An 8,244-nucleotide genomic window follows, 5' to 3' on the forward strand; every position below is an offset into this window, starting at 1 on the left:
GCAAAAAAAAGCAGCCTCAGTTTCCGGGCTGGTCAGATTGCATGCAGAGGCATGGAAAAAGCCACGACTACTGTATTATTATTACTGTTATTGTTGTTGTTTTAAATAAATGAATCTTTCAGGTGTTGCAGGGGAAACTATTAATCTAGCCCAGTATGATACACTCTCACCATGCAGGAGAGAAGGTAATGGGGAGTGCAGTTGCCATTGTTGGTGAACCGCTAAGGGCCTAACCTGCATACTAAGTGTGCGTTTAAAAACAATATTCTCAGACCACTTTTAAAAAACAAACAAACCGTGTGGATTCCACGTAGGATTCGGATAATAGAGATTTCACCCTTTCCTCCAAATGTTGTTTTCCTGCTGCCCCATGCCTTTCCCCAGTGACTGCTTTTTTGGTGTGTTGGTTTTCTTTTCTTTTTGGCAAAGCACCTTTGGGTGTTAGCAACAACTGGGGGACCTTTTAGTGGGAGAACAGTAAGTGGAGGGAAGCGTAGGCTCACTCCTTGGCTGTGCAGCATGGTTCTGATCTGGATCAGGGCTTCACGTGACTCATTTTTCTAGACATGTACTTTGATCCTACACCACATATTGCTGGATGGATGTTCATGACTGATTTTTCCTTGCAGGATCAGATACATGACATCCGAAACTAGAGACAGAGTTCCTGAGTGGAGATGTGCTTATTACCACCCCCACTGTACTTATTTTGCTCTCTATACATTGGAGGGGCAACTTACCGTATGTAACAGGGAGCCTGCTGTATTCATTGGGTTATTGGGGTTCTAAATCATACAGCAGTATAATAGCCTCCCCAATGCAGAAGTTACCCGTCAAACACATGGAGGGTAACATGGGGAGTTGTCTTATACTGAGTCAGACCACTGGTCCATTTAGTTCTGCACTACACTGACTGACAACAGCTGACAGGGGCTTCAGACAGTCCAACCTGGACCTGTGACCTTATGCATGCAAATGAGATGCTAATTTGATGGAAGGAAGGAGCTAATCAGCATGTTCTGTTCTGTCACATCTTCCTAATTGGGAGGCCAAATGATTTTTGTTTGTCTTTAGCCACTCTGTTATATATTAAAATTCAAAAGCAAGCACAGAACAAAATTATCACAGAAAACAGGTATGAAATTTGAAAAAGAGACAAAAAGCAGGCCAGAGACATCAGTAACACATTCCAGACTTTTTATATAATAGAAATGATAAGTCACACAGTCCTAATTGTATTGTTTTACTACTTTGGTGTGGGTTCCTCTGGAAGAAAAAGCGGGATAGAAATTAATTAATTAAACAAGCAAACACCCACACACCCTCTCCCACCCCCATGGACCCACACTGATAGTGCCACAATATTGTTGTTTTTGCGGCAACATGCTACTATTCTGGAAATTACCAACTTGGGAATCCTTTTTTCTTCCAGAAGATGGCAGACTTTCCTAATTGTTTCACATTTAGCTGTACAAATTTAGCAAAACACTTTCTTGGTTGACTGGGAGAGGGAGAGACATTGTAGACAAGAAAGAAAGAAAGTTTAATAACATTTGTGCTATTCCAGCCATTCAGTAAGATTAGTAACTCCTTAATGGATCACTGGCTTGTTGTGGTGAAGGGGCTTGAATAACTCAGAGAAGCTATGAGCTATGCTGTGCAGGGCCACCCAAGATGGACAGGTCATAGTGGAGAGTTTTGACTAAACGTGATCCACCTGGAGTGGGAACTGGCAAGCATCCCTGCCATGAAAACTCCATGGACAAAGACAACAGGCATATAAAAGTTGTGACGCTAGAAGATGAGCCCCTCAGGTTGAAAGGCACCCAACATTCTAATGAGGAAGACTGGAGGACAAGTACAAGTAGATTCAGAGATGATGAAGTGGCTGGCTACCAACATGAGTTTGACCAAACTGCAGGAGGCAGTGGAAGACAGGAGTGCCTGGCGTGCTCTGGTCCATGGCGTCACGAAGAATCGGAAACGACTAAACAACAACAAGATTAGTAATATAAATACACTATAAATAATTCTAGACTGTACCCAGGAAAAAAGCTTTGGTCCTATTCAGAGCTTTACCTCTTCTAAGACAGGATCAGTAGTGGGACATCTGCTTTTTAACTTGTTCACAAACCATCTAGGATTGGGGGTGTCTCACACATTTTGCTTGCCTAGGAAATGCTAGCAGCTTTCGATGAAGAGTCAGAAAATCTGGGCATAAGAGGCTGTTAGTTACTGCAGCAGTCGCTACTCACAAATTGACAGTTGATACTGCCTATGACAGTTGATACTTGCCAACAAAGTTCCGTATAGTCAAAGCTATGGTTTTCCCAGTAGTGATGTATGGAAGTGAGAGCTGGACCATAAAGAAGGCTGATCACTGAAGAATTGATGCTTTTGAATTATGGTGCTGGAGGAGACTCTTGAGAGTCCCATGGACTGCAAGAACATCAAAGCTCTCCATTCTTAAGGAAATCAGCCCTGAGTGCTCACTGGAAGGACAGATCCTGAAGCTGAGGCTCCAATACTTTGGCCACCTCATGAGAAGAGAAGACTCCCTGGAAAAGATCCTGATGATGGGAAAGATGGAGGGCACAAGGAGAAGGGGACAACAGAGGACGACATGGTTGGACAGTGTTCTTGAAGCTATCAGCATGACATGACTAAACGACTAAACAACAATAACTGCCTATGAAACTGAATAAACAAGTAAACTGAAAGAGAACATAATTTTGTGGCATACAATCATGGCAATGCTTACTTTCTGAAAATAAAAAACCATAGGTGCTAGGTTCAAGCCTAGTTGGGAATGCACATATGCACAAGTCTGTAATGTCAGATTACACTAGCTAACTGTGCTTATTCATTGAAGGGGGGGGGAGAGCACATTTTGCATGTGTGCTAAGTCCCCTTCTTCTTGTCTGACTGCTGGCTTGCTCTGCATGCCCTGCTGTTCAGTTTCCAGGACGGAGCACTAGTTCCGTTCAAGCTCCCCAATTCTGGCTCATGACACCTCAGGCATGATCTATCCTTGGGTGGCCAAGGATTTCCCCTAAAAATAAAAACAAAAACTTTTATGATGGTTTCCTATTGTCCCGTGTGGCACTTCACTGCGTTTCCCAGAGAAGTGCTTTGGGGTGCATGCATGAAATAAAAAGCTACTATAACCGACGTGAGATATGCGAGGCGATTTGAAGGGGGTCCGGGTCCTCCACATGACCTCGCCCCCTCTCGCGCCCCAGCAGGCCTCGAGGAGAGGCGAGCACTTCTGCACATTGGACCGGCTCCTTCCCTCGTGGACGGTATTCTGGAGAGGGCGGAGCCAAACCAGGGAACGTCGAGGCGGGGGGCGGAGCCGAAAGGCGCGGAGGGCGCAAGGGACCACGTGGATGGCGGTGCAGCCTTGGGGGAAGGGGGGCTGGCGAGCCGGGAAGAGGGAGAGGAGCTCGTGGGTGCGAGGATCAGGAGTAGCCTCGGCAATAGCTTCCTCCGTCGCTACGCTTAACTCCTCGACAGCTGGCTGGATGTCATGGCCTTCCCGCCCCCCAATCCCGCGCTGCTATCACGGCAACCCCGTGGCGGGATGGAGCAAGGAGAGATTCGCACCCGTGCCAATCTACCTACTCCTAGGGGCCGAGGTCCCTCCAAATAAAACTTTGGGACGCCCTCCGCCCCAAGTTGATGGGCATTGCTATTCAAATAGTGTGCATGTGCTGCATCATGTGATCGATTATGTGGGGCGGGGCTTACCTGTCCTCCCCCCCCCCCCAATATCGCTCACACACACAATTTTTGTTTATTTTCCATGTAATAATATACGTTCTGTTACGGAAGGGGGGGGCATGTCTTCTTCACTACAATATATTTGCTCAATTTCTCTAGGACTCCATCACCCCTCCCCTGTCCTCCATAATCTCTCAAGTAATCCTGTCAAAATCACTCTGCCAAACCTTTCCTCGGGCAATGCCAGGTGACAGACTATGCGTACACGGACCATTGTCTTCTCAGGATGTGCTTATCTGCGCATATCTCCAGCTCTGCATATTCCCCCCTCCCTCCTCCATATGTTAATCCAGTGTAACCCAACCTCTCCTTAATGTATTCATGATGTAATCTGTGTAACCCAACCTTTCCTTAATGTATTCGTGATGTAACTGGGATGTATTTTGCACTGTATTCTGGGACATGGAGGGAAATTTCAAAAGTTCATGTCACCCCTTTCTCGGGGTTCAATCTCGCCTTGAACCTGTTGCGCAATAAACTTGGATCTTCTGCAGTTTGCTCCTGCGTCCGGCTGAGCTCATTTTTCTTCCGCAGGGACCCACGGACTTAGTCCGATGAGCTGGGTGGCAGAGTAACCCCGCACCCAGATTTTTCCGTAACAGTTCACATCATTACGCTCCACTTTACGTCCCTGTCAGCTTCCTTCCCTCCCGCCTCATGACTTTCAAAATTAACCTTTATACCATTGCATTTTGTACCTTTTCCGATTCTAATTACACACATTACAAAATAACTCAAAATTTAAATGAATATAGAAAGGTAGGAAGAGCATTGCACCCGGGAAGGGAAGAAGGAGCCACACAGACACAGAGGGGTTAATTCAGAGAAAGAGCCATCCGGGGTACCCTTCTCCCCCTCCTTAGGAGCCCTGCCTCATGAGTTTACACATGAATGTTGGCAGAAACAATCTTCCATAGAATTGTTTCTTTCTCGCTCTTCTGACGCCCTTCCCGGAAGAAAGTTGCAATTGGTAAGACAATGCCACTGAAAGCCTGGGAAGCAAAAAAGCAGTTTTCTCAGCCTTTTTTGTTACAGCAAAGCTAATGCTAGCTAACACTTTTTTAGCTACTGAACCCTCCTCAGAGAAAGTAATTTAAAAGTCTTGAGGCCTGCTTGGGGGGGGGGGTGACTACACAGGTTTTTGGGTAACCTAACCTGTCCCCTTCAGTTACAGATAGGTAACCGTGTTGGTCTGCCATAGTCAAAATAAAAAAGTTCCTTCCAGTAGCACCTTAAAGACCAACTAAGTTAGTTCTTGGTATGAGCTTTCGTGTGCATGCACACTTCTTCAAATACACTGAAACAGAAGTTGCCAGATCCTTCTATATAGTGAGAAGGTGGGGAGGGGTATTACTCAGAAGGGTGGTGGGAATGGGTGATTGGCAGATAGCTGAGATGAGCCTGTTGACGACTCTTAACGACTGCAATAGGTCTTGCAGGAAAAGGCAAGGGGTGAGAAGGTGAAAAATGGCTTAGTCATGTATAATGAGATAAGAATCCAATGTCTTTGTTCAGACCAGGTCTCTCCATGGTTTTAAGTTTGGTTTCTCTGTTTTGTGATTCTTGATGTCAGATTTATGTCCGTTTATTCTTTGGCGTAAGGTTTGGCCTGTTTGTCCAATATAGAGAGCTGAAGGCTCTGTCCCCTTCAATTACAAGTCTTCAAACAACCCTGCTAGTGATGTTAATAGCTTACAATAATCTTTCAAATATCGTATGAATTTACTCCAGTCCTTTTGGAATACTTGATCTTGCTGGTTTCGGATTTTTCCTGTCAGCTTTGCCAGTTCTGCAAAGTCCATCATCTTCATCTGCCACTCTTCTTTCATTGCTACTTCTTGTTGTCTCCATTTTTGGGCTAAGAAGAAATCTTGCTTCAGTTGTTGAATTCATAAACAGTCTTTTATCTTCCCTTGATATCTCTTCACCCACTAAACCCAATAAAAAGGCTTCTGGTTTTTAAACAAATGTATTTTTAAACATTTTCTTTAACTCATTATATATCATTTCCTAGAAAGCATTTACCTCTTTACAAGTTCCCCACATGTGGTAAAAGATACCTTCCTTTTCTTTACATTTCGAGCACTCATTAGTTCTTGTCCTATACATTTTGGCAAGTTGAGCTGGTGTTAAATACCATCTATACATCATTTTCATAACATTTTCTTTAAGCGTGCTGCATGCAGTAAAATTAATACCTTCCTTCCATAAACTTTTCCATGATTCTATTTGAATATTACTGTTTGTCCAAAATCTTTAGCCCAGGCATAAGCAACCTTGGGCCCTCCAGATGTTTTGAACTACAATTCCCATCATCCCTGGCCGCTGGTCCTGTTAGCTAGGGGTCATGGGAGTTGTAGGCCAAAACATCTGGAGGGCCAAAGGTTGCCTATGCCTGCTTTAGCCCAATGTATCATCACAACTCCTCCCCAATATTTATTCAAGTTGGCACCCCTGGGCCCAAACCGCTTTCAGCTCCATCACGTGGCGCGGCAGGACGTAGCCAGCAGAAAGGGTGGTGTAAATCAAATGCCTCCAGAATGGAATAGGGGCTAAATTGTGCCAGTGCAATTTATGCTGGCGTAATCGGCGCAGAATTCCTACAGTTAAGATTGCTCTGTTGCAAGATGACTCCTGTAGGAGTCTGCTGTGAAATACCGGGTGCCACAGCTGGGAAGGTGAGCCCTTGTTTATGGGCTCACCTTCAAGTTTTGCACTAGTTCTGCATCAGTGTGTGTTCCTACCTCTTAGACATTTTATGGGCCAGGAAAGCTTCTGGTCTTACTATGAGGTTAAGAAACAAAGCAGCTTCCTAGCTTCTCAACCTTCCTATGGTTTACACTGCCATTCCGTTTCGCAACATGTAGAAACCAAGCCTGGGGGTGGGTGCATGAGAAGATGCTTGGCTCAAAGTATATCCATCTCAACAATGTTTTTGCACTGTTCTTACTTGCTTTTTGAATCTGGTTACAATGTGGATTATTTTAACAGCAGTTAGAGATGTACATGGTGTTACTTTGGTTGAAACAATTTTGTACAGTATATAATTCTGGATTGGGGGATGTGTGGGTGATGTTTCTGGTGATTTGCCTGAACATCAATGGTTTTTTTAATTCCCTACTACTCTAACAGTACCTTGCTAGCAAAATCCCACCCCGCTAAAATCATTGGAGTACAACCAAAACTCACCAATTCATGCTGTCTAAACCTCCAAAAGGACACCAATTTATGCTCCATCCTTAACCCAAATTCATTCCATTAACTTTCCAGGTCAAGAATTAAATTCTTGACCTCTATTCTCCCCCTCCCCAATCAATTTAATACATTTAACTTCCTCTTCCCTCTAAAAGTTATTTAATAAATCTCTTCTTCCAAAATTCATTTCGTTGCCTTCAAGCTTATTTGACAGCAGTCCAACTGCCCCTCCCTGCCCAACACCATTTGTTCTCCATTACAAAGACTACAAATCACAACACACAATTTGCTCACCAGTGCTTATTGTTAAGTGCTAAAGTGGTGCTGCTGGCTGCAACTGCTTGTCCCCACTCTGATGTATTCAGCAAAACTCTGGACAGATTGCTGAAGGTCCACACTTTGGCTGCTGACAGCATTGCAGGCAGCTACTGAGTAGTGCTGTGTTTATTTTTATCTTATCTTGTGTGTGCACATGCAAAAGAATAGAAACAGTACCAAAAAGCAGCAACAACAGATGTAGTTGGTGCAAAGAAAATACTTGGATTGTTTCTCATTCATTTATTGAACGCAGTAAGTATCACTGTTAATAGTGCTGCCAAAAATTAACGCAAAGCATTCTTTACAACATGGAACTATAAAGAGCTAAAAGGGAGCCATTTTGGGGGTGTATTTAGAAAATTACACAGATGAAAATTACCCATATTATACCCAAGGGTTCATGAGGAAACATGGGGAAATCCCCCCCCCAACCAGCACCACTGAATTTGCCACCAATAAATATTGGGCGTCCTATGGGCCACCAAAATTATCTTGGCAGGCCACATACAGCCCATGAACTAGCCATTTCTGCTTTAAGGGCTAGCTATATATTTTTAAATAAAAGTTGAAATTCTCATTTTACCCAGAATAAGTATCTGGGCTTTTGTAGTATGATCAAGGAACTGTAGAATTCGTTGTTTTGGATGATTTTGCTCACAGGCTTAGTATGTGAATGAGAATAGTTTTGGTGGAAGCTTGGTAAGGTTGGTTCACCTGGATGACTTCAGAAGCTCCTTCTGCCACAAAGGACCTTGCCCTCTGATAACTGAGCTGAATACATTTCTTTCAGGCCATGGTGAGATGATACTAAGGAACATAGTGGGGATGGTTTTGGTTGTTCTCAAGTCTGATGCTCCCAAGTATGTACCTGGGGACCTAGGTGTATGTGTGCCACACAGGTGACTCTTAAGCATGGAGAGATGCTATTGAGTGGCAGAGGAGAAAGTG

This window comes from Podarcis liolepis, assembly GCF_965112155.1.
Source record: "Podarcis liolepis genome assembly, chromosome: 6".
NCBI lineage: Eukaryota > Metazoa > Chordata > Lepidosauria > Squamata > Lacertidae > Podarcis > Podarcis liolepis.